The sequence below is a fragment of the Lycorma delicatula genome, chromosome 9, assembly GCF_047948215.1.
Source record: "Lycorma delicatula isolate Av1 chromosome 9, ASM4794821v1, whole genome shotgun sequence".
Lineage (NCBI taxonomy): Eukaryota > Metazoa > Arthropoda > Insecta > Hemiptera > Fulgoridae > Lycorma > Lycorma delicatula.
In genome coordinates, this window is record NC_134463.1 from 35,296,095 (window position 1) to 35,320,966 (window position 24,872).

General features: G+C 30.3%; 1 protein-coding gene and 1 long non-coding RNA gene across 2 annotated transcripts in view; one reads left to right on the forward strand and one right to left on the reverse strand.

Moving 5' to 3' along the window:
• LOC142329883 (monocyte to macrophage differentiation factor) overlaps positions 1 to 24,872 on the forward strand; it is a 132,119-nt gene that overhangs the window by 38,271 nt on the left and 68,976 nt on the right. The window lies entirely within an intron of this gene.
• LOC142329884 (uncharacterized) overlaps positions 19,497 to 24,872 on the reverse strand; it is a 63,654-nt gene continuing 58,278 nt past the window's right edge. Inside the window, exon 3 of the long non-coding RNA XR_012757611.1 lies at positions 19,497 to 19,770. This is a non-coding gene — a long non-coding RNA (uncharacterized LOC142329884). The remainder of the gene's footprint in view (positions 19,771 to 24,872) is intronic.

Sequence of the window (24,872 nt, forward strand, 5' to 3'; positions counted from 1 at the left end):
GAAAAATAGACCTTCACAAGACATAAACACTGAAGGGCATACATGCCCGATCTTTAATAAATTGCAAAAAAATTCTTATCTTTTAGTTCATTACTCCTCTGATATTGTCGGATAATATTCTCCCTAAATCGGAGTTGATCATCATTTCGTTTTTGTTCTTGTTGCCAATCATTTAATCGCTATTTGGTTTGATATAATTGTTCTGATCTTAATTTGTGTACACATTCTCTAGTTTTCAAATTTTCTCTCCTTTATACTCATCATCCTCTCTTAATCTTTTTATTCTTTCCTTGGTCTTAACGTTTTCTTCTCTTTATATTTATCATCTTCTCTTAATTTTTTTTTTATTCTTCCCATGTTCTTACGATTTTCTTTCTCTTCATATTCATCTTCTTGTTGTTTTTTTAAATATATTTCTTTTTCCTGTATGTTTGTTTTTGTTTCATTTTTGATTATTCACCAAATAATCCAATAATAAAAACTGAATATTTTACACAGTCAGGTCGAAATTAACATTTGTAACCAGTGTACAGGAGTTCACTAAACTTTTGTTTATACGGCACACCAGAAATCTGAAACTTTTGTTAATTAGCAACTTACGAATAATACTGATCTAGTAATACGAGTAATAAGGAACTTTTAATCTATCCTAATATTTAATGTAAGATTGTTGAATTAATAATAATTGTATAAATATTTGATGTTAATAAAAACTAATATTTCAGTAAAACTATCCACTTTATTCAAGAATTGGAAAAACGTATCTCACTTCCAAATGAAATAAGTTTAAATAAAGTGCAGCAAAAAATGTGTATATGTAATTTAATAGGCATACAAGGAAGTCAAGTGGTGTCCACATCTGATTTTTTAGCCAAGTAACCGGAGGCAGGCGCATCCAGTCGCGTCGCACATACAGTAACAGTGTCTGAGATTGTTGAGCCTCCATTTCACCATGTCATCCCTTATTCAAAAAACCCAAAAATGGTTTTTAGATATTTATCTGAAGACTATTTGCAAGCTACATCTAGTGAATATCTCGTTTAATACAGTCAGAAATAGGGAAAATTTTCAATCATTGTTCAAATTTCTTTTACCTTTCTTCACCTTTTTCAAGGTCGAATTTCGAATAATCTAGAATTTAGGTTTTAGATATTTCCATGAAAACTATACACATCAAAAATCAAGTTGATATCTTTATTTGCTACGGAAAAATTCAAAAACTCGTTTCTTAGTGTGTACTTACACCGTAAAGAAAATGTATACAAATTTTGATCAATTTATCTTCAGTATTTTGAAGATTTTCTGGGCGTTGATTATGAATTAATCACATGTTGTTTAAATGTGTGTGCGCGCGCGCGCGCGCGTCCAAAGCGAAAGCTAAATTTGATATATATGTTGGTACTTTTCAAATTTTAATATATAAAAAGAAAATTGGTAACTGTAACTTAGATTTATAAAATGCCAAACAAATATACGAGGCTCGGCTGATAAATTTTGTACATATATGCCTAGGATGGGAATGAAAAGAAATATTGGAATGAAATGAACAATGAATAAAAATAGTCCACCTTAGCTACAAAGTGCTGTATTTATTTTTCAATGTAATCTCCGTTTACACTGATACACTTTTCCCAACGAGTGACTAGTTTTTGCATTCCGTTACTGAAAAATTCTGGCGGTCTTTCTTGGATCCAAGTGATCACAGCTTCCTTCACCTCATCGTCAGTGGTGTAATGATTACTTTTGAGATCCCTCTTGAGATGAGGAAGAAGTTAAAGTCGCACAGAGTCAAATTCGGCGAGTATGGCAGATGCGGAATAGGCTCAAATTTCAGCTTGCGGAGAGCCTCTGTAGTGGGGTGCGATGTGTGAGGCTGCGCATTGTCACGTTGCAAGATTATAGGCATGGTGGTCTTTTGAACCGATATACACGTCGTCTGAGGTGTGTTAACATCTCAATATACCGTTCAGAATTCACAGTCGTCCCATATTCCAGATACTCAGTGACATAGACGTCTTTGGCGTCCCAAAACAGTCAAAAGGAGTTCCTTCGCCGAGGCTTGAGTTTTGAATTTTTTGGGTTTGGCGATTCATAATGTCTGTATTCCACGCTTTGCCTTTTTTTTCCGGGTCGTAATGTTGTACCCAACTCTCATCCCCGGTTACAATATTGAAAAGGAAGTCGTTTCCTTCGGCACGATAGCGCTGTAAAAGTTCTTCGCAACATTCGACAAGACGCTGCTGGTGTTTGTCCATCAGTTTGCGCGGTATCCATCGTGCACAGATTTTACGGTAATCCAGTTGCTCGATAATATGGCCTACTCATTCTTTAGATATGCCTAACCGAATAGCAATGCGTTCCTGGGTGATTTGCCGGTTACTTTGAAGCAAACCGTCCATCTTCTTTCGATATTTCTCATAAGTCACAGAAACTGGTGTCCGCTGCGAGGTGCGTCCTCAATTGTCGCTTTACCAGCTTCACATTCGCGAATTTTCAATGCCCACTTATTCACAGTACTATACAACAGTTTCACTGCCATAAACCGCTTTTAAACGATGGAAAATTTCATAGGATTTACATTTTCTGCTGTTAAAAATTCGATCACTGCGCACTGTTTTAACCGTGTTGACATATTGACCGTACTCGACTCCATTTTTAACTGCTACTGAAAACAAACTAATAAACGGATTTCAACGCATTATCGCAGGATTGTAGAGGGGGGATTTTAGCTATCATATGCTGCCGTGCCTAACTCGATAGTACCATTTGCCTCCTTGTAGCACGCTAGTGTGCTATATTTATCGGCCCAGCCTCGTACATGCATGAATCGTAATTATTTAAAAAATAATATTTTTTTAATTTTCCGAAAATTTTAATATTATTTTAATTAAACGAGCGTTAGTTATGCTACTTAATAAATAGCTTGTTATGATGCAGGCTTAAATATTAACACTGTTAATTAACAGTGTTTAATATTTACTCATTATAATCACGCAGATGTTACAATAAACTACATCAGCTTTTAAGCGTAAAATTGTTTAATTATTCTTTATTGATATTAATTTGCTTGCGCGTACGCATATGGGCGTGATAATGTTGGCCGGATTAAATAGTCAGTCACACGGGGAAATTTGTATCTTGCATATTTGTTTTATATTTTTAAGCCATAATTTACTTTTTTAATTTACTGCATATTATAATCTATAATTATTATTTTTTTAATATTATTTGATTTGTTATCTGAAAATGATTTAATCTTTTGATTTCTGTTTTAAAATTATTGGATTTTAAAACAAAATTTTATATGTTCTTTTTTACACTCCTAATAATAACGGAAATTAATCTTTATACAAGGTTTTAATCTATAATAGTATACAATATAACTTCTTCAAATCACAGTCTTATATTACGTTTATGAACAGATTTTATTTTTTTAAATTACTATTTTATTGCTGATAAATTTGGAAATTTTCTTCACCATATAATATGTTTTAACAATATTATTACGTTTTAAAATGATAATTTCAATTAACAACAGGATGAAAAATGTGTGAAGGAAGTAAGGATTTTCCGTGAAAAATTGCCAGAAATTTTAGCTATAATGCTACGTATTAATTCATTTCACATTGATGTACAGGGAAATCCTTTACAAAGCAATATAAGTTGTGTGGTTCTATACCATTCGTTCTCAAAGTGGGCAATAACGCCTCGTTGTAAGCGCTGGAGGCCTTCAGGGAGACGGCAGAAGGCCTACAGAAAATTGGAGGCGTTCAGGCGGTCTAAGAAAACCCACCGGGTTGGTCTAGTGGTGAACGCGCGTCTTCCCAAATCAGCTAATTTGGAAATCAAGAGTTCCAGCGTTCAAGTCTTAGTAAAGTCAGTTATTTTTACACGGATTTGAATACTAGCTCATGGATACCGGTGTTCTTTGATGGTTGGGTTTCAATTAACTACACATCTCAGGAATGGTCGAACTGAGACTCATACATATCATCCTCTGAATCTGTGCGGTAATTACCGGAGGCTAAACAAGAAACAGAAAAGGCGGTCTGGGAAGGCGATGGCTGATTAAAAGAAAAAGGCAAAAATTATGTTTTCCTGATATTTCAGACTAAAATTAAATACCTACTACACTAGTACAATGTAAGTTTCAACTCAGAAACAGGTTACGCCACTTTTTAAAACAATAATTTTAATTGCTGTTTTTAAGAGCGTATCTTAAAAACAGCAATTGCAATTATCATTTTTAATAGATGGTAAGTTTAAAAATTTTGGGGGCGCTAGAAAATTCTTGATTCTTAGTGTGGGCGGTGGACGAAAACGTCTGAGAATCAAACCTAAACCTGTTCTGTACCTTAAGCGAAGCGAATGTACACAAAAAAAAATCATACAATATTAAGTTGGGAAAAATAAAATTAACTATATTCTTTTACTAAGAAGATTAAAAAGAAATTAATGAAAATAATCTGTTTAAATTGTAATTATTTCGAAATTGAAGTTTGTTATACACAACAAATATTGGCACTTACAGACTGGCTAATGAAAGAAGACACGTGTTTGTTTAGCTGTTATAATTTGGCATCCAGTAATCATACATTATATAAATATAAATAACTGTATATGTAATATAAATGAAAGCCTGTTCTATCTGACATTGTTTTATTATGAACTCTGTTAAGCAACAAGAAATGTTTTTAATATTGTTTGCTGGGAAAAAAATCTCGGGTGAAATGTGACATTTTTTAATTCTTACAAAAAAATTTTAATGACGTTTAAATCTAATGAAGATTAAGATAAGATTAAAGACTTTTTTAGGAAATTTTTTTACCTGTATTTCAGAAACTTTTGGAGTTTAGAAATTGTACATTTTAAGACTAAGCGAAAAAAATCGAGTTTCTGTACGTATTCTTTTTTTCTAATAATATATTCGTTAACGATGACGGTTTTTTTATTGGATTTTTGAAGAAAAGGTACGGTACGTTTCGGTCACTTTGGTATGAGCGTTGGGGAATTGAATTTTCTTTACTTTTTGAGGAACGAGAAGTACGAAAATACCATTCCCTTAAGTTGTGGTTTCCTTATGTGTATATTTATTTATTTATCTATTTATTCATAGGCCTATGTATAAGATTTTGTGGCTCGAAAATATCTAAAACTACTTAATCAATTAACTACAAAACTACTTAATCAATTTCAGTGAAATTTAGATATGCTGTAGTAATGTATTTGAAGTTGTACATGTTAAGATTTGATTAAGATTGTTTGAGTCGTTCTTGAGTTACGCTCAATTAAGTTCGAAGACGTTTTTTACTTATTTATAGGCCTATGCATGAAATTTTGTGGCTCGGGAACAATAAGATCAATTTCATTGAAATTTATATATGCTGGTAGCAGTTTATCTGAAGTTGTGTTTCTGAGAATTTGATTAAGATTATTTTAGTCGTTCTTGCGTTACGCTAAATTTAAGAAAAATAAATTGTAGAGGTGTAAGTAGTGATTCGTTATAATGCCGCAAGTTGAAAGTGGAAATAAAATAAAATAACGAAAAGTCGGTCTTCTTGCGTAAGATTTTTTTTAGTATTCATTTTATGTGTACCGCCGTTAGGATATTTAATTAAAATAAGAGTTATAAAATAAATCAATAATGGAAAACTTCACTTATTTTGAATACTTTCCTGATTATTAAAAAAAGGTTTTTTAAAAACTCTTTTTTTTTAAAGTATGATTTTCACTTCCTTGTACGAAGTAAAAGAAGTATTGTGATCGTGGAAAATTTCGGTTCCCAGATTCCATTTGGATCATCCCTCAATCCATTTTGACTAGTTTCAGCGTGACATCTGTAGGTACGTATCTCGCATAACTCAAAAACGATAAGCCGTAGGATATTGAAATTTTGGAATAAGGACTGTTGTAACATCTAGTTGTGCACCTCCCTTTTTGATTGCAATCGACTAAACCAAGTGTCCAAAAATATTTTCATTTTGAACATTTTCTTAACTGCAGTAACAAGCCCTCATCGATAGCTTTTCAACGATTTATCTTAAGTGGTAGTACTTATTTTCACTGGTTCCAAAGTTATAGCCAAATGAAATTTTAATTAATGAAATTAAATGGATCTTACAAGGGGAAGACATATCGGTTCGAATCAGAATTCATCTCCTTTTTTTTTAATTTAAATATATTGATTTATTAATAATTATTAACCTCTGATTGTAAAAAATTCTTACGATAAATAATTCAATAATAAAAAAAAAAAAAAAACATGAAAAAACGACAGAAGTTATTAATGAAATAAAATTTTATGTACTTTTCATTTAAAAAAAAAAAAAATATGTATATGAAATTTAACAGACGTACAAGGAAGTCATGTAGTGTCCACATCAAATTTGTTTGAATAAATATTTTTCCCTAAATGTAAAACGTTTAAAAATATCTGATCTTCAATGTTGACCTATTTGCATATTCGTTAAACCTAAGCTAAATTAACTTTTATTATTGATTTTCACTTTTGAGAGTCCTTTGCTAATGAACAGATACATTTAGGGAAAATATTTAACAAAAAAATGTCATAATATGTTTTCCATCAAAACTGGCAAAATGAAGGGTTTTTTTTTAAGGAAAAAAGTTGGCCAATATATTTAAAAAATGGAAATGTATTGGAAAATGGTCACTCTGTACTTTTAAATCTTAAGAAAAAAAATAAATGGAGCTTCTATTTAATGATTTTTGTAGCTCTTACAGTTTCAAAGATTCTAATGATGGACACACTTAAAATGGTGGAATCCTGTTTACTTACATGCAGTGTATAACTTATTTTTATATTCATATGTTAAAACAAGGTTTTTAATACACCCTTTTATGTTGTTTCGTTTACCAAAATGTAAACTGTAACTGTAAGTTAAGTGTTGAATTTTTACAGACGTGGCAAAAAAAAATTCTGAATCGTTATTATTTTACCCTTAGTCATTCTCCTCTTCGTACATTCATCTCATTTTCTCTCCAACTTCCCCTTTATTTATTAAAGTAGACCGACTGAAATCTCACTTCTCTCGTTCTACTTCTAACCTTCTACTTTCCATTTCTCTGCTTTATCTTTTTCCTTCTTTCCCTTTTACAACTTGTTTTTAGTTTTTTCATCCATACGCTTTCCTCTTTCCTACGTTTATTTTCTGTTCTCTGTTCTATTTCTCTTTTTATTGATTTTCTTTTATTTAGCGTATTCAGTGTTTTTATCGTCTCATAACTTTAGAGTTTACAGGTGACTTGCCACAACTCACTGCTAAAACATGACATAACCATTTTGAAGAATAACAAGCCTACCATGCTAAGCTTTACAATTAGGAGTAAAATGGTTTCAGGTTATCTTTTTCACCCATTTGAATATATTGTTGTTGCATATCTACATATTGATCCCAACAAAATTAATAACCCAATCACATTTATTTTACATTTTATTTTAAAGTTAAGGTAGCATGCCTTACAAGTGGCCACCTTATTTTCAACCCATCAGATCTCCCACTTTAAAATTGAACATCATTTAGGGTGCTTTACACGAATCACAGCTATAAGAAAGCTTGGTATTTCATTACGAGTAAATTTTATGAAAGAGGAAATGTAGATATCACTGATTCATCGTATTAATTTATTACTGACCTACCAAATGTGTGTCGAGTCAGGACATTAACAGTTTCGAGTAACTATTTATGTTGAGATTTTCTGTTTTATTAATCGGGTAATTATTGAATTATTGACCTTTAGTAAAATATTTACCTCAGTATCAGAAACAATTATAAATAATTTAGAAGTAGTTTTAATTATAATTAACTTTCAATATTAGCTGGTTATCGTGCAAATTTATTTTGCTACATGATGTAAGATTTAATGTTTAATTCTATAAAAAAAAGAAGATACAAGCGATATATAACTGCTCTTTCAAGTAGTCCCACAAAAATAAGTCAAAGGGATCAAATTTTGTAAGCGGATCGATCTACTGAAATCAAAATTTTGCGAAATGATTCATTCAGTGAAAAGTTAATGAAAAAATTACATTGTCGTTTTGGGTCTTCTCAGTCACTCTGTCCTGCCGAAACCAAACATTAGGATTACCTTCGACTGTTGTAAGCAAAAAATATTATCATGGTCCTGTAAAGAGCCTTGATGATATTATCTGGGTAACCTTTCTCATTTTCAAAAAATTTAGATCGATAATTTTTATCAGCTGTAAATCATATCGAATATATTGCATACGGTAAGGTGAAACTGGACATTTGATACATTGCCTTCTCGGTACCCCAAAATTTGCAGCTTTGTTTGTAGACATAACTGTTTTAATTGAAAATGAACTTCATTAAACCCTTATCTTTTCGTCTACAAAACGATTAGCATATTGCAAGAGTTGCTGATTTCTTAGGACAACAATTCCTGCACCGTTTGTATTTTGTATGGAAAAATGTTAAGTTTCACCGCTAAAAACCAATTTTTAGTTACGCATTCCAAGATCCCCTTTCTAATCAATTGTGGAAATGTCTAATTGTCTAGAACGACATATATAATCTCTGTATATATAATACGGTGTATTATATATACAGAGTATGTATAAGTATATATACAGAGTATAATTAGCCACTAATGGCTAAGTGAGCATTCTGCGTCAATAGTACCTTCTGTAACCACAAATAACGCTAGTGAAGTGTCCGCCATCTTGGAATTTCCCTTTTTCCTCGTCCTCTTGGACCGAGAAATTTGTAATTTCACAGGGTTTGCCAATCAAATTGTATTTTACTCGTTTAATATTAATTATTTATTTTATTTAATATTTCAAAGGTTGGTAGCACTGACGTACAGCTGTTGTAGTCGTCTGCTATGGTTTGACGTCACAGGTGAGCGGTAAAGTTAAATAAATTAATAATATTTAAAGTGTAAAAAAGTAACTCGGTCTGGTTGGGTCTCGAACTCGATCGCCCGGTGCCTGATGTGTTAAACCTCGCAGCTACACCAATATGCCGATCGTACAGGCGAAATTTGTTCTATGTATGTTGTGAAATTACATTAGTGTAGTTAGTGCCGACTGTCGTCGCTAGTACCGCCACACTCGCGCGAATTAAATACGGTATGCACGCGCACTTTATTTAGAATCACTGAATTAAATAAACGAAAAAATATTATATTTAAATAAAACTATAAATATTTTAAACTGTGTTTGTGTGTGTGTGTGTAAACCGTGCTTCAGAAACAACCCACAATTGTAGGACTTTCCCGGAACGCGGCTTTAGTTACGTGATGGGATAGTCTTACAACTTGGTTGTTTGCTTTTTTTTAAGACATGTTACTATTTATATTCTGTTATTAACATATTTATTTAGCTTTTCTTTATTATATTCGTAGATTTAAAAAACCTGCTTTATTATAAATCTAATTGTTGGATAAATTTATATTAATCACAATTTTATCTGAGTTATTTGTTTGGTTTAAATTTGTACTCTTATCGTTGGTCTTTTCGTAGTATTGTTCCATATCGCTTGTTATAATAGTTTTTTAATTGCGGTGCAATTTATTTAAATTCTTTTGTTAATTGAACGTTATCGTTTATATTATAAAATGCAACTCTATCAACATACTTTTGTTGGTTGAATTATTATTATTGTTATTTTTTCGTGGTAATGATGTGCTGATTTTTTGTTATCAAGAACTGTTCTCTATAAAATACTAGTTTTGGTTACATGGACCAAACGCCACGCCACTAGTTATATGACGCACTAACTTTGGCCTAAAAATTGTGGCTGAATCACACACAATCTATATCCTTTAGTGATAAGATATGTAAAATTCGGATTTTAATTATAATAATGTAATAAACAAAATATTTTAAGATATTTAGATAAAATATTTTCATACTTTTTTCCATACGCTGCAATTTTGTTTAGGTTTCCGCTCGTTTTGCATTCGCTTCGGTGATAAAAGGTAATAACGAATTTTTCACCTAATATCAATCCGAATTATAAAAACACAACACATCGTGCTAATATCTCTGTCACATATATCTGTCTAATAAGCCGTATAGAAATACGGTTAAAAAAAAGAAGAAAAATCTCGTAACAGAATACAGTAGAGTGGCAATTCATTATATTTCATCTACATGTTTAAATATCTTATTGTAATAATAATAAATAAGAATTTTAATTAAATGAAAAGAAAAAAGTACGAATATTTAAAAAAAAGTGATAAAAGAAAATTTCAAATACGATTATAATAAAATAAATCTTTTTTTTACGTGCCTGATTTAGCTGCAACCAATAATTTTAGCGTCTCTATTAGTGCCACGTATGTGATATAGTATTATTATTTAGTTATGCAAGCATTCAAGCCATCTTTTCTACTATTTTTTTTTTGTATATATAAATACGAATTTCAAAAAAAGTAATATAATACTATCTCCGTGGCGGAGTGGTAGCTTCTCGCCATTACATCCGGAGGTCCTGGGTTCGAATCCCTGTCATGCATGGCATTTTTCATACGCTTCGAATTTCTATTCTCATAGGGTAAAATGACCGTAACAGTCGATGGCCGTCATCTCAAAAAAAAAAAAAAAAAAATACCTGTGCATATGGATGCTCGCTAGCAATACTAACGGTAATATACTCTTAACAATACAATATCGATATATGCAAAATATGTAAATTTTTTTTCTTTAACTTTTTATGTTTGTTTTTTTAAACTTAATAATTTTATTATTCTTTTGTTTACAATGTAGTAAGTACCCGAATTAGACCAGAAAAGTTCATTTTTATAATTTATTTTCCGATATAAGGAAAGGTGAAGAATTGTTTTATTAATTTACTCGGATGTCAATGTCTACTTTTCGCGAAATAATTATTGTTATAACAGCAGGATGTTTTTCACTTCCACTAATTAATTGTTACAAGTTAACTTTTGTTCCCCATTCTTCCAATTATTTTAATTACTGCAATTTAATTAAATTAAAAAAAAAACACCTCCCAGTACAGTAAACCTTTATAAATAAAAGACATAATGAAAAATAATGAAATATATAAAAACGTATAACATAAAGAAATCAACAGAAGTAATAAAAGTGGCCTAAAAATCGACTCTGAAAATCCTCAATGTTGTGGTTCGTACTCAATGTGACATGATGAGCGCGCTTCAACCGTTTTGTAGTATCGTACTAACAACTAAACGATGGTATCGGCTTTATAAACGCCTAGGTCAAAGCAACCCCGTGTGTTTACTCGTCGCCGTAAATCAGCTGATTTCGAAGTCGAGAATACTCCGGTGCAAATCCTAATAAAGATAGTTGCTTTTATTCGGATTTGAATACTAACTAGAACGTGGATACCAGTGTTCTTTGGTCGTTGGGTTTCAATTAACCGCATGTCTCAGGAGTAGTCTACTTGAGTTTTTTCAAGCCTACACATTTACCGGTACAGTTACATTACACTGATAAGTTGCTAATGACTTTATTGTTGATGCGACTATAAATAAAAGCCCCGTGTTATTACTCTAAAGTCATGTGAGATTCTCGATCATTCATAAGATTTTCATTTTCATAATTTCAAATTTTGTTTTAAAATTTCATTATTTTTAACATAGAATTTTGTAAAACACAGTAGGGTTTTAGAAATTTATATCATTCCCGTAAGTTTTTTGCATGAAATTTGATTTTTAAATCTTTAATAAAATCGCTTTCTGTAAGCGGTAGATACATATGCTACTAGCCGATCAGGGCAAGGGAAGCAAGCCCTTCCCGTCTAGTCAGGGAACTCTACCTATGGTTTACAATCTTCCCTATGGTAATATGAATGTATCTTGAAAATTTGAAAGCAATCGATCGGTTGGTTCTCGAGTAATGCTGTTCCAAACGGACAGAACCGCCACAAACTTTCGCATGTATATGCATACTAGATATGGTTTATACGTTACCGTGAAAGACCAATATCTGGCAAATGTCGATATTCTCCGTTGAACGTGACACATACAAAATACGTCGGTGAAAGACGGAAATATTTTCTTATTCGGACCTTCGCCAGTATATATCGATAAACACAGATAAGCTCTAACGGGAGTCAAAATGATATCTAGAAATTAAAAAAGAAAAGATAACCCAATATCAATGAATATCTAACTTAAATAGATTACGAGAAATTCTCGTAAATAAAAACAAAGTTTAAATTTAAGCCAAATATAACCTACGCTTGTCTAATTAACGTTAAATATACAAATTATATAAGTTATTCTCCAATATTTAAGGCGATTAAGCAAATTCACCGCATTTATAAAACAGTTTAATCAAATTTCCAGCATTTTATAAATTGAAAGGGCTGATCAGGATCAGCCCTTTCCATGTTAACTACATGTATGAACGGTAAAGATACAAATAAAATAGTCAGATGGTTTGCCCTTTGTTAAATTTTCTTATAAAAATACTTTAATTCAACTTTCACCATCAGTGTATGCTGAATGCGGTGAATTTGATTAATCGCCTTCAATGTTGAAGAATAACATACGTAATTTGTATATTTAACTTTAATCAGACGAGGTTAGCGAGCGTAGTTTATGTTTGGTTTAAATTTAAACTTCCTGTTTTTACGAGGGTTTGTCGTAATCTATTTACGTTAGAGATTGGTATTGAGTGATTTTTTATTTATTTTTAGTTATCGTTTCGATCCCTACCAGAGCTTATCTGTGTTTCTCGTCATATACCAGCAAAGGTTCGATTAAACAAATATATTTCGGTCTTTCACCCAGGTATTTGATATGTATCGACATTCACCGGAAAATTATGACATTCTCTAATTTCGGTCTTTCACGGTAACATATATAAATATATACAGTATGATGGTATCCAAAATTGAAATTTAGATAAAGTATTAGGCATATTTGTTTTTTTTAGCCTTGGAGATTATGGAAAGCATTTTCAAGTTACAGGTTTTTCAATGAAAAACTTTACGAGGAAAAGGTTAACAGTATAACATTTAATTACTAGACTTTATAAATTTTTTCACAAAAAATTCCAACGTTTATTCATGGTTAAAATTTTCCTTTCACATTCCATTTTTTCATGATAGGTTTATTGTAGACGACCTGGACCCTTTTCTACTGACCGGTTACTATATCATAGAAAACTAGACGACCGTAAAGGTAATGAGAAAAGGAAAACGTAATTATAATTTTTATTTAAAAATAAATTTTTTTTCACTAACTTATTTGTAACCAAATTTTTACGAAGTTGAGATTTCCTTATATTTTTTTGATTCCATCGGTTGATGTAATGTTAAATAAAAAAAAATTGCGTTTTTAACTAGATATATGCGTCTACCTCTAGTAGATAAAATGTCGAACATCTGGTACATTAGAGGGATGAATAATTAGAAAGCATAGCGATATTACTAATTTTTAAGCAACCAGTCTTCTGAGCATCTGGTGAAAGTAAATCGCTGTTATTGTTGTAACCGTCATATTAAATCAGTGTACGCATCTAAAGTTGTCTTTTTAAACTCTCTAATCTTGGTGATAGTATAATGAAAAACATGCAAGTACAAGTAAACTATTGTTATTTGTTTACAACGAAAAATGAAACTTTAGAACAAAGTATCTATCTCATCAATGCAAATTTAATACACCCAATTTCTCATCAGCAAATAAAATGCACATTGATAAACTCAGAAGTCTACATGTATGTAAATTAAACTATAATGATCGTAATAATATTTAATCGGACAATCTGGACGTACATTCATCCACAAATATACATAACGTAACATTTAGGGGAACTAGACACAACTTTTCATATCTCCTCATTGAAACACAAACATTACAACGCAGAACTCAAACATTACAAATAGCTTTTAAAAAAATTAATATTTTAACATATTAAAATAATATGAAATTTATAAACGTACTAAATTTAACAAAAAACAACATGTAAACAAACGAGCACTGTATATATCCTTCGATCACATGTTAGCCTTTTATTTAACACACGCACCATTCACTACAGTAGTTAATATACTGCAAAGTACTGCACAGTAATTAGTTCCTAAAAGATTTCAAAAATTCTGAAAAAGTTCAGAAGATTCAGAAGTTTAGAACAGTTCCATTAATTTAAAAGTTAATCGTTTCGATAATTTTCAGATTGAACCATTTTGAGCACACAGATAATACAATAAAATTTAATAACAGTAGTTATATAAGCATAATGATAAATATTACGGTAGAATATTTACTAATATTACTCGGTATTACATAGTTTACAGTTTCCAAACAATCAATATTTATACCAGATCGTAATTAGCGCATAACATTATCGGAATATTTCATCGCAGCGTATTAATCGTTCGTAGTTTTATTGACTTATAATCGAAGCAGTGCAGCGTGGCGAGACTTTTTCTTTATCCCTATATATATACTGGGTGTCCATAAAATCTTTCCATGATTACAAAAACACTATTACAGTTATAGCTATGTGGTTTGTAGCAAAAGAAAGAAAAAATTATCAATTTCTTTTTACCATGTCAATAAACTTCAACATGTGTGCCTTCTGTGGCTCGTAGAATGTCCAACCGATAATCAAATTCACGCCATGTGCTGGTCAGCATTTCTTCGGAAACACTAGCAACAGATTCAGTTATTCTCCGTCTCAATGTGTCCAGATCAGGTACGGGTGTTGTATAGACTTTGTTCTTAACATAACCCCAAAGAAAAAATTGTAATGGAGTTATGTCTGCTGATATCGTGGTGGCCAGGGAGTGGGACCGTCGTGCCCGCCTGCCATGAAATGATTCATTCAGAAAATCTCGAACTAGTAATTTCTAATGTGGTGATGCGCCATCCTGCTGGAAAACCACCCTACGTTGAGTCATTTAGTTGAGGTGTAGCAAGTGTTGCAGCATATCCAGGTAAATGTTAACTGTTATTGATTGCTCAATGGTAAATACATTCACTTTAAAGGAATTTCTAATTTTTTTTCCTGGTTAGGTACGGATTTTCTGAGCTCCATATACTCACATTATGCCTATTTACTTTCCATGAGGTGTGGAAAGTAGCCTCGTCTGAAAAAACACATGGCTGCAGGTACTCATTGTCGTTATCAATCCGTTGAAAACTCTCGGTCAAAGGCAGCACGACGAGGGCCGTTATCTGGCTGTACCTGTTGGTAATATCTGGACTTTATCCGCGTGCAACCTTAGTTTCTTGTGTAAAGGTTTGTGCGCTGTTGACGGAGAATCTCTAGTTTACGAAATGCACGACGGGTATATTTGGAAGGACTATGTAGATATGCTTGCTGAATAACCTCAACCTTCTCTTCACTTACGGATGACCGCCCTGTTCGCAGAAGATCGACTACACTTCCACTATTCTTAAACTTTGCATACCACGCAAAGATGCTCTTGCTATCAGGTACTGGTCGTCCGTATTCCCTTCTAAAATTTCGCTGAACAGTAATCGGTGATTTCGACTCGTGATACCGCACAATACACTTTGCGCTTTCTCCTGGACTGATGTATTTTTATATAAAATTGATCACAGTGCCTCTACCCGCAACAAACCGATATAAAAAAAACTTGATAATTTTTTATTTCTTTTGCCATAAACCGCACAGCTGTAACTAATAGTTTTTTTGTAGTAAATTTTTATAATCTTGAAAAGACTTCATGGACACCCTGAATACTGTTTTTTCAGTCAGTTAAAGCTAACCGTTCAGATGCGCTAAAACTTTCTACCAGATGAAAATTTTAAATCAGTTCATGCCGAACCGAGATTAAGGTTGTATAGTTTAAAGTACTCATGTTATTTCCTTTTTCTGTTGACTTACTTTATTTCATAACAATAAATGCGTAATGATAAATTTATTGAACAACCTTAAAATTGATTACAATATATCTAAAATGTATTCCAATAAACAAGTACTATTTCTGTAATACGACAAGTATAAAATAAATTAAAATATGCTGTACAATATAGAGTATACCTTGAGTATGCAATATACTCGTAGTACTGTGCATTATACCAAACATAAAGATAGAGAATTTAAATAAATTTGTAGTTTACGTAGAAATGGTATTATAGGTACTCAGTCAAGTCGAAAAAACTCCATTTAAATTCAAATTGATAAACCAATAATTAATATTTTCTGAACACATTAACATTTTAACAACTCTAGGCAAACCTCCCAATCGTAGTTATGTATATAGTAGATGAATTTTGTAGCGTATAAAAAACGCCAAGCCTGATCGAAATTCGAACCAAAAACCTTCTGGATGAATGAAACACAATTACTCTCCCAAGGATTTCGGCGGACAAAATTAAATCATTTTAATTTTCCCCCCTTTCTGAAGATATATGGCCTCCTCTTTACTCAAAATAAAATCTATCTCCATCATAATGTGCTTTTAATTTTATAGATTACTTACTAACAATCAACGTTAGGCTATAATTACGTGGTTTTACTTACTATAAAAAAGGACAGTGGTAAAAAAAATAAAATGAACCAAGGGGGTTCATTTTATTTTGTTTTTTATCTTTTTGAAAGTTTCTAAGTTAAGGGAACTTAGAAATTTCCAAAAAGATAAAAAAATTATAGGATCTATCTTTACCAAATCAAAAGCGATTTTGGGACTAAACATTAAAGCCAGAATCGCCGCAGTAAATAGAACAAATTTTGCTTTAAGTGAAGTGTCTCAAATCAAAAACCTTATCCGGAAGTATTAAACTGAGGTTTTGTAAGATGTAATAAGTTAGTTCGGCCAATAATGTTCTATAGCTGTGAAAAGTGGATGCTCAGAAAAACGGGATGAAGAAAGACTAAAAACAAGATCGAGTGTTACGAAAGATTTTCAACTGAGAGCTTGGCATAGAAGAAACAATAATATTAATTTCAAACAGAAACGGTTACAGTGAGTTGGAACATCTGCTTCGATTTGACGATGACAAGGTGACTAAAAAGATTTTGTTACCTAATCTATTTGGAAAAAGATGCCTATGCATCTTTGACCAAATGGATTAGGCATTTTTTTACACATGTATATATATTAATGTGAAACCCTTCTCCAGTAATATCACTCGATCTTCACTGATTCTTTAATTTCCTGAATAACTAGAAAGCGCTGAATTTTAGCATTTATTTATGAAAAGGGGTTTCATAGGAAAAAATAAGCAATAATTATACTGATTTTTTTCTTTAAGTGAAAAGGGATGAAACGCTAAATAACTATTTTTAATTTTTTATATTTAGGCATTTAGAAATTTTCCTTATTTACAAATGAGGTAATGAAGAATAATTATTGTTAAAATAATTTTGATCAACGAACTGAAGTTGGACGAAAAGAAGTTCAATCGACATTTAAAGATGCATTTTCTATCTGATTAAGTTTCGTGTCAAATACTTGGTTATATTAAGAAGTCCACTTATAGATATTGAACTAAGAGTTAGGGTAACATAACTAATTTTATGATTCTAACGCTTCTCAAACCTAGATAAAATATCAATATACATTTTTATCCTTGAAAAAAAAGAAAGGCTTCCTGTATTTCTGGATAGATATTTGTTACGTTATACTTTTATCTATATATAGACAAAAACCCCTAAGAGCCTTATAACCCTTAATAGATAACATAGAGTTAATCTGTGAATCGTTCTAACATTATCGCATGAAAGATACATAAAAGGTTTCGGCTTAATAAACGGAAATTTTATATATAAAACAATAAATTAAAGAAAAACTAATATTCCTTTTATTAATCCATTAAATTCGTAAGGTATATACAGATTGATGTATGAATAAAGTACGAAAAAATATTACCACATCCACTTTAAATATTCCAGTGTCTATTGCACTTTGTACATACTTCACAAATAGTTCGATCACTTCAGATAAACCAACGCAGTAACATTACTTCAGCATTAATATAAATTAGTTTATAAATAAAATACTTATTTAGATTACATCATTGCAACGTAAGAAAAAAATGATTAATTATTAAATGAGTAATACTCATAAAAAAAAAATATTTGACTAATATTTATTTATACGTTGCAAAAGTATACATATCGATAGAGTATATGATCAAACTTTTTTTTTCATTCTATGCAATATAAGATAGCAAGAACCTTTTTATGGTTGGTTTATATAGCAACCGGTTATCACTCGGTCGTGAAATTTACTACAGAGAAATGAACTATATTAATGGAACAGTTTGGAAATGGATTTCTACATAAAACAGGACAATTCATCGTTTACATGCAAAAAAAAATCGAAAAATTTCATAGCAAAATAGCTTGTTGCATAATAAAAAAAAATCTTGCGCAGTTCTTCATAAGAATACCGTCTTTTCATTACTCTGTTTCCAAGCTCCAACTTGCAGCATCATAACGAAAAACGTTTCTAACTTAACCCAGCTCAAATTTTTTCGAACTTAAATTGAGTATAACTCAAGAACTCAACCAATCTTCAAATTTTCACAAGCAAATTTCAAATACACTACTTTAATATATCTAAATTTCAAAAAAATTTAGTAGTTTTTGAAATTTTCGAGCCACAAAATTTTATACACAAGTCTATAAATAAATATATATATATATATAGAAACCACATTTTTAGTGAGTGGTATTTTTGTTTTCTCATACTTCAAAACGTAAAGAAAATTCATTTTCACCCCCTCACTACACCTACTGTGCCACCAAAAGTAATACCGTACTTTTCTTCAAAAAGTCGATAAAAAAAAAAAGGATTTGAGAAACCTTTGACAAAAATTTCTATTACCCTCCGTTTAGCAAGAAATTAAAAAATACTTTTAAAAATCACAAATTTAATTTTAATGTCACCGTAGTGACCGCTATTCTCGTAAATACTGAATCATAAAAACTAAACCTACTGAAAGATTTATTTATATAAAAAGTGATTCTTTAATACATAATTGTAACTTAAGATACATAGGACAAACTTAAAGAAAATTTAAAACTAGAATAAACGAGCATTTTATTCATAATATAAGATTAGAGAAACTGGATGCGGTCCAACATTGCCTGGAAACTGGTCATAAAATTATTTTATTAGAAACGATATTTTTAAAGAATTTCTCTAATAAATAGGAATTAGATAGATGGGATTTATTTTATCAATAATGACCCAGTGATTTTTTTTAAATTAAATAATAACGGTTTGAGATTAACATCTAAATAAGCGTTTGGAATTTTAATTTATTAAAATAATTTTGTGGCAGTATTCTGTATAAAAAAACTGTTATCTCTTCCTTTAAATTTTTTTCACGAGAGGGAAAGTTCATATGTTATCTCTATTTTTCTTATGATAGATTTTTATCTTATCTCACACCGTATAAGAAGAGTGCTATAAGTCGTAATAGACCATCTGCGACGAAGATTACAGGATTTAGATGTTTTTACAGGGATGAAAATTTATGAAATAAGATGAAGATTAGGCAGGGTTTTAGATGTTGCTAACTTTACGATTTTGGCTGGGATTGCCTAAAACTATAACAGTTGTTTGTATTTAATTCTATTAATAAGTTTTAATGTTTATATATATATTATTTTCATTACCATTTTTAGTTATCATTTTTCATTACCTGTTTATCATTCAATCCTTTTTTTAATTTCTTTGGACCATCTATGGATCGCATTAAAAACCGACTATTCGTAGCATTTTCTTTTCTTTTCTATTAGTACTCGTTCATTCGTTGACTAATTTCATGTCTCTCTTTTTGGGAAATCTTTCTTCTCTTTTTCCTCATGTTTTCCTGAAAATTTAAATAAAAATTATTTTATTTTTTAAAGTATTTCGGTCAAAAATGACTTCTTTAATATTTAATTCCTTTAGATTTTTTCGATTTTACAATACTAGTTATTTTTAGTTTTTAATTTTAAAAAAATAATAAAAAATTCTTTCTGTTAATTTATTACCCTCCATTATTTTTAAGTGTCCGTAAAAATCTAATCTTCTTTTTCTTATAGAATCAGTTGTTTTTTTTTTCAAATTTCTGGTACTTTTTATAAATTTTTTAAAAATTTATTTCTTTTTTATACAATTTCCTCAGTATCTACTGATGATGATTGTTTAGTAATTGAAATGGCCATTTATTTTTAGATTTTATAAAAATCTAAAAATAAATAACTCTTTTTCAACAGTTTTTTTAACGTTTTCTTGATTTAAAATTTTTTCATTACCTTTATAATCATACATCTCGAAACAAAAAAAGTTGGCAAAGTATTTTATGACTTTCCTGGTTATTGATAATATAAATTAAAAGAGTTAGAGCCAAAAAAAACAAAAACAAGAATATATATTTTTTTGGAGATGGGAATAAGTTTTACGAAAAACTTTTCTAAAAATAACAGATTTAATTAACTATGTAGGTTAACAAATTTAATTAAGTAAAGTTTCCTCTAAATCTAATAATCCTTTCAATAAAGGCTAAAATAAGAATTCTCAAAAAACCTTTCTTCATTTTAGTTCCATAATTTAAAAAAAATAATAATTAAAAAAAAAATTGTAGAAATTTCTTGATAGCCGTTTATATGAAGTATAACATTTCTTGAAATATTTAACCGAAGCGATATAGAGCAAAAGAATAAAAAAAAACTATATTTCAATTTTAAGAGATGGGGGTTGTTTTTTTTTTTTTTTGAAGAAAAAATACTATTATTTATTTATGCATTGTAGGAAAAAATTGCTTTAATATAGTTTATTCTAAAATACCTCTAAAGAAATTAAAAATTGGATTTTTTGCGTATCCCCACTCCTTTAACGAATTTTGAAAAAAATTGATATCGTGAATGCCCCATGCATAGCAATATTTGGAACCGATGAAGTAACAGCTATTTTAATAATTATAACTAGCGTGTTATACTACTCTTTAACACAACAGTGGAATTTTATATGACTAGAAATTCAAAACAGTCGTGGAAAAATGAAATCAATTTTTTAATTCCTTTTTTTAAATATTATAATAAAAAAGCCTAAATTGTTATAGTATATTTCGTGAAATTTCATATTTTAATATACAGTAGGCGTATTTAATTAGTGCATATATTACAGAATATATACTTTTATTTTATATTTTAACTTATATGCGTATGATTTTATTAATTTATATTTTATAAATTCAAATAATAGCTTTTCAAATGATTTGCTATTTATTTATTTATATTTCATTTGAAATTATACTATTACATTATTTGAATCGCGTTTATTTCTCTGATAATTATTTAAATATAAATAAACAATTTAATTATTCTAGATTTTAGTTTACCAATTTTTATATATTGAATAATTTATTGTCGTTTGTATGATAAACTATTAGTAATATTATTATCTTTTTTTAATATACTTTATATTCTTTATTATAATCTGCTTTGTTTTGAATAAGACATTTTCTTATTTCTTGTACGATCGCGTGTTCTCACTTAACAATGGAGAACGTGACTTGAGGAAATTTATAAATTATCCTATTATATAAAAAAAATGAGGCGGGGTTAAACCTTTATGATTGCCACGTTTCTAAATATCACATAAGTGATTTTTTTCCTATTATCATTTAGTAAATTGGTATTTCATTACCAATCTTCAAATTTTTGTTGTCGTTCCATTAATTTTACATCAATATTTTATACTATGTTACCGATTACTCATTCGCTTAACTAGTCATATTACTCATTATATTACTGGATTACTCATTGATTAATATTTTTATTTTGTCTTTAAATGGGATTTAAAAATATCCAAAATTTAGCCAAAAACTTTCTTTTTTAAATTTAGACATCTTCTTTCTTAATAATAAAAGGTATTTTAAAGATTCACCATCGATTTAAAATAATGATTTATGAGAGACATTTTTTTCTCTGATTTTTCTTAATACTTCAGAAATTATATATATATATATATATATATATGTAAGGAAGACTAAAATGTATTGAGCCTTTTGCGCTCGAAATAGCGTTAGCGTACTCTGGCAAAGATCGAGGAAGACCGGCATGTAAGCAGTCATGACATCGCCAATAACCTAAACATCCATCACCAAACAGGGTTAAACCATTTGGAGAAAGTTGGCCGCAAAAAGAAGCTCGACGTTTGGGTGCCAATGATCTGACTCAAAAATCGAATCGGATTTCTATCTTCGAATCTTTACTAAAACGTAACAAAATCGAGCCATTTCTAAAGCGAAGTGATGAAAAGTGCATAAACTACAACAATTATGTGCGAAAGTGGTCGAAGCGAGGAGAAGCTTTACAGTCTGTGGCAAAGCCCATGCTGACGGCCAGGAAGATTAAGCTGTGCGGTTTAATTGGAAGAGCATAGTGCATCACGCCAGGCGAAACCATACTCAGAACTGCATTGTCGACAATTAGCGCGATTGCACCTAGCAATTCAAAAGAAACCGGTTGAACTGGTCAATAGAAATGGTGTTGTATACCACGCTGATAACATCGACCGCATACAACGACCCGTCAGAAATTGAGAGAATTTGACTGGGAGGTTTTAATTTATTCACCGTATGGCCCAAACCTAGCACCGTTAAACTATCAGTTGTTTCGGTCTCTGTCATGTAAAATTTGGATATGGATTCAACACCTTGGCCCTAAAGAAGAAAATATATATAACGGGATGGAGTTGATGAGTCCATCCGCGCCTGAACCTTAAAAAGAGTTTATCATATTATTAATCGTTTGGTATGGTGACTGGATGCGGAGACACAGTCACACCTGAATTAATCTGCTAATAAAAAAATTTAAATAAATTCTTGGTGTATTTAATGTATAACTGGTCGTTGCCCTTCGGTGTTTCTCTTTACAGAATCATGAACGTGTGAATCAAGGTCGATGGAATTACACTCGGTTGAGCTGTTACAGTATATTTATCCATAAGTCAGCTACGCAGCTTTATATTGTAATGAAAGAATATATATTTTTCTTATAGACTAAATTCTACGGGGATGATGGGGTAGAGTATCGTTTCAATCATTGTATCACTCCAACAGTAATTCATGATACATTCTTCTGTAATTAATGAAGAAGACATTATTATAATTTTTCTTTATGAATCATTTTCTTTCCATTTTTATAAATAGTATGTGAACTTAAAACATTATATGTAAACTATAACAATCATATCAAGATATTAACTCATGCTACTTCCTTTTCGTTAATAATATATTAAATCGTAGTTTTTTTAAAATTTTTATTAGGAAACTGACGATAAAATTCAACTAACGGATTAATAATTAATTTTTTTCTAAGTATAATTGTTTAATTATTTTTTCCTTTCTTTTTGTTTAATTTTTAATTTATTTCGTGTAGAAACTACAATTCTTCTATCATTACAATGATAAATGAACATCGATTATAGAAATTCATTATAGATGTATTTTTTAGAGTATAAAAATGTCTAGACTAATCGGGATTCAAATCCAGAACCTTCCGGGTGAAAACCAGGTTACATTTTACCATGACGTTGCCGATTTTTGTGGTAAAGACATGCCGTCTTTAGGCATGGTAGGTTAATGCCTAACCTACCTTCAACATTTTTATGTTAACACATGTTCAAAAAAGTTGTATTTTTTGTTTTGCGATTTAAAAGTCTTTCCTATTGTCAATTGTTTTATATCATTAACAGCATTAAACTTCATTACGAAAATAAAAATTATTTTTCCTCTTAAATTAATTAGTTTTTTTTTTACTTCCGAGTTCAATACTGGTAAATTTCTTTTCTGCATAAAGGTTTTATTTTTTCGTTTTACTTGCTTTAAATTTTCCTTATGTTATCCACTTATTTACCCACATATTTGAATTACCTATATACCAACTTTTTTTTCTGGTGATTTATAGTGTTCTTCTTATCATCTTAATATTTTTTTAAACAGATTTCCTTATTAGTCGATTAAAAAAAAGGTGGGGATTTTCAATTTGACCCTAAATTTATTTTAATGTGCATTTAGACATTATTCTACAACAAGATCAATTTTCTTAATATAAGTTTGTTTGATTGTTTTCTAAAATATTTAATTCCTTTGCTTTGTAATATTGATAATTTTTTTCCGTTTAATAGCTAGTTAAAATCTGCCACATTTTGATATGTTTTGTTTTTCATAAATTTTGAAATTGTTAGATTTGTATTTTAGTTTCTGTGGAATTTATTCTTACTATTTTTCTTAGAAACAAATTCATTACAAATTTTGTTCAAAACTTTTATGTTTATTACACATTTAACAAAGTTACTTTACTTCTTACGTAAAATAGTATTGGTTTGAGTATCATTTTCCGCCCTTCCTAACATTATCAGTATAACAATCGTTGTTGACGTGTTTCAGAATACTTCCATTCTCAAAAATATTTTTAGCGCTGAGTCTTCCTAAGTTGGGATCGTGGAATAAATAGGGATGTTAATTCGGCGATTTCAACTCAGGAAGATTCAGTGCTTATAATATTTTTGAGAATAATAGTACTCCGAAACACGTCAACAACGAATCTTATAGTGACAATGCTAGAAAGAGCAAAAAGTAATACTCAAATCAATTATGATAATCCTAGCGGAAATATAAAATATTGTGAAAAAAAAATAGTATTTTTTTCGATCCCAGTCTTTCGTCTTTTTTCCTCAGATTTCTCGAAAACTACCAAAAATATAGTCCTGGGAACTATTTATTTATTTATTTTTTTTTTTCAATTTTTCAGATCAGATTTCATACAAAATACTAAATTTGCCCCTTAATTTGTATCCGAAGAATTATAGTCTGGCTTAATTTTACCGAGGGCGTAGAAATTAGGACGAAAACTTTCATCACCAAGCGTTTCTAAACCTATGTTTATATGAAATTTCTTCTTTATTTTCACTAGCAGAACTGTC